This window comes from Mauremys reevesii, unplaced genomic scaffold (assembly GCF_016161935.1).
Source record: "Mauremys reevesii isolate NIE-2019 unplaced genomic scaffold, ASM1616193v1 Contig35, whole genome shotgun sequence".
Classification (NCBI taxonomy): domain Eukaryota; kingdom Metazoa; phylum Chordata; order Testudines; family Geoemydidae; genus Mauremys; species Mauremys reevesii.
Genome location: NW_024100846.1, coordinates 480263 through 483542, shown reverse-complemented (window position 1 = coordinate 483542; position 3280 = coordinate 480263). Strand labels below are relative to the sequence as shown.

The following is a 3280-nucleotide window of genomic DNA, read 5'->3' as shown; positions in this document are numbered from 1 at the left end:
AGTTGACCAACACAGAGAGAGAAACCTCGGAGGAAGAAAGAAACTCAGAACAGGGAGTCACCCTCATGGATCCAACTTTCTGCTAGGGAGCACACACCACTCCTGGCCAGAGAGATGATCAGCCCCCGCAAATGGCAACATCATCTCCCTTGAAGCCACAGCTAGTCCAGAAACCCACACCCAGGTAACGGGACGCCCCTGCCTGGAGCCAGGGGGGCTGTGACCAGAGCCCTCCCCAAACCAGATACTTCTCTCACCGACAGAAACAGCTACTCTCATCCCAGCTGGGCAGGTCTTGCCTGGCATCAACAGGATTCACCCTGTCACTGCTCTCGCTCACTTGCCATCTCACCTCGGGGCTGGACTCCGTCCCCGCAACTTCTTTTCCCTTGGTATGAAAAACAACCCAAGAGGAAAAGAAAAAGCAATGGTGGCGAGGCTCCTCTTCTCGCTACTCCCACACCCCAGGGCTCCGGCTTCAACCCTCCTCCCATTCTGCCATCACAGCTACAATCAGAAATCTGAGCCCGGGGCTCACACCTGGTTGTCTCCTCAATCCTTGGCGCTGTCCAGCATGTCTCCCTCCACAGAAGTCACCTGGCCTCCTCTTAGACTCCATCTTCATATTGCTCTTCTCCTTCCCAGAGCTCCTGCTCTGCTCCTCAGACCTGTCTGTGCTCAGCTCTGCAGGCAGAGGGGAAGGGGCATGATGGGAACACACACGCCCCATTCCAGACACCACGCAGCATCCACAGGGCTACCAAACCACGTCACCTTCGGCCAAAACCACACCCCACTCCGAGGGAGCAAAAACCCTTTGTGAGCTCAGCACACACAAGCCAGGAAAAGATTAACACCCACACCCAGCCCAGGCAAAGTGGGAGCTTCCCCCACTTCCCAGCCACAGGTCCACGGGGCTCATGGATTGAGGAGTTTGGGGGGCTGTGGGGGTCCCTGAAGAACTAGCTCAGCGTGTGAATGAGTGACTGGGATGTATGTGGGGGCCGGACTGTGGGTTGGGGTGTCCAGGGGGACCCCAGGGAAGGGACGAGGGGGATTAGGAATAGAGGAGGGTGGGGATACCAAGGTGCATTGTGGGAATGTGGGATTTAGAGAGCCCAGAGTGGATGGGTGGGAGCGGGTTGGAGGACCCCACAGTGGCTGAAAAGGGGAACCCGGCAGGTTGGGGGGTAGCAGAGATTGGAGATGAGGAAACTCACACCCTGGGGATGGACTGGGGCAGTGGGGGGATGGGAAAGTGGGGCCCAGCCAAGGAGAAATGGCCTGGAGGCCATTAGGGGCAGGGCGCTGAGGACGGGGAGGAGGAGGGTGGGGTCGGGGTGCTGAGCACGGGGGGGCGAAGGGAAAGGCCGGGCAGAGCGGACAGGGTGGGGGAGGGGACGCCGGGGGCGGGGCTGGCGGGAGGGTCACAGCGGGGGGGGGACACTGCAGGGGCAGGTTGGGGGGGGTTGAAGGCCCCGTGGCCCCAGGCTGCCGCTTGTGGGGCTGCTCCCAGGCAGCTCAGCCCCGCTGCTGCCCCCAGGCCCAGCGGGGGCTGAAGCCCTTTCACTCCGCGCTGCCTCTGCCTCGTGCCCCCCCAGCCCGGATCCCACGGGCCCAGGGCAGGGGCTGGGCCTGGCGCCTGAAACTGGGGGGTCTCCGAGGTGGAAGGACCCCAGCCGCTGGCAAAGACTGGGAGCGGAAGAAGCTCCTGCGCCGGCCCCGCAAGAGTTTTCCAGGCTCCCCAAAGCGAGTGAAGGAACCTGCTCCAGGGGCCCCGGAAAACTCTGGTGGGGGCCCCTGTGGGGCTCGGGGCCTGGGGCAAATTGCCCCTCTTGCCCCCCCTCTGGGCGGCCCTGCCTGCCAGTGCACTCAGCCTCACTTGGCAGGTAACAAAAGGGATCGAGTGGCCGTCCAGTTTCTGGAGAGTGGCTGACAACGCCCGACCTTCTGCCCTGAGGAGAAACTGAGGTGAGACAAGGCAGGGGAGGCCATTCTTGTATTGGACCAACTTCCGGTGGGGAGAGAGAGAGAGCGAGCGAGAGAGCATACGTCTTCACTACCCGCCGTATCGGCGGGTAGCGATCGATTTTTCAGGGATCGATATATCGTGTCTCATCTAGACGCGATATATCGATCCCCGAACGCGCTCCTGTCGACTCCGGAACTCCACCACCGCGAACGGAGGTGGCGGAGTCAACATGGAGAGCCCCAGACATCGATACCGTGCCGTGAGGACGGGTAAGTGATCGATATAAGATACTTCGACTTCAGCTACGTTATTCACGTAGCTGAAGTTGCGTATCTTATATCGATTTTCCCCCTTAGTGTAGACCAGCCCAGAGAAGCGACACACAAGCTGCGCTCTTTCCCCAGCAGCAGGTGGGCTACATGGTCTCTCTGCTGGCCTGGCTTCCCGGGACGGGACCAGGCTACCCCTACAGGGCACGCAAGAGTGGCGGCCCAGGCGGGCAGGGAGAGGGGCCCGAGCGGAGGGGCGGAGCCGCGTGAGCAGGTATGCAGATCTGTGTGCGAGCAGAGCATCGTGGGAGCGGACGCAGGCTGCCAGGCAGGGCCCGGCTTTGGCACCGGGAGCTCGGGGTGGGGAAGGGACGGTCTCCGGGGGCCGCGTCGGGGCAGCTGTCTGCAGTGGGGGGGCGGTGTGGGCGAGGCCGGCGGTTGGTCCGCCCCGTGTGTTAGAAGTGTGGGGCGAGCGAGGGCGGGCGGCAGCTGGGCAGCAGGAACTCATATTTACTTGGCAGAGGAGATACCATGATCACTAAGGTGGTTTTCCCAGGGTGAGGCTCATTCATTGCACTGTAGGTTTGCTAACCTTTGCAATTTCCCCAAATGCGGGCAACTCAACTGCATAATTTTTACTTCATTTCTCCCAAATCAGTTTCTTCTGCAAGGTGCCAACTGAAGCTATTGGAAAACAGAGAGATCGGGTGGACTCTAATCTCTGGAAAAGAGACAGAGGCCAGCGGAGGGAGTGTCAGTGCCTGTGCAGACTTCTGGGAAGTGCATGGTGTGGAAGGGGATGCTGTGATGCTTTGGAACAACTCCATACAAAGCCAGTCAGGATTCTGGGGGAGCCTCCTCTCTCCGAGCATACTGTCTCCAGGGCAGGAAGCTTACACCTTCCTGGGTCTGACCTCAGAGCATTCAGCTTGCCCTTCCACATCATGCACTTTCCACAGCGAGTCTGCCCAGGCAGGTCCTGGGGCAACCAGAGGTCCCTGCACCCCAACTCCGCAGTCAGATGTGACTCTCAGCCAGA

The 3280-nt window shown here is 60.6% G+C and overlaps 1 pseudogene; it reads left to right on the top strand.

Annotated features, from left to right (window-relative positions):
* Positions 1-2747: 2747 nt before the first annotated feature.
* LOC120393866 lies at positions 2748-2883 on the top strand (annotated as a pseudogene).
* Positions 2884-3280: the final 397 nt, after the last annotated feature.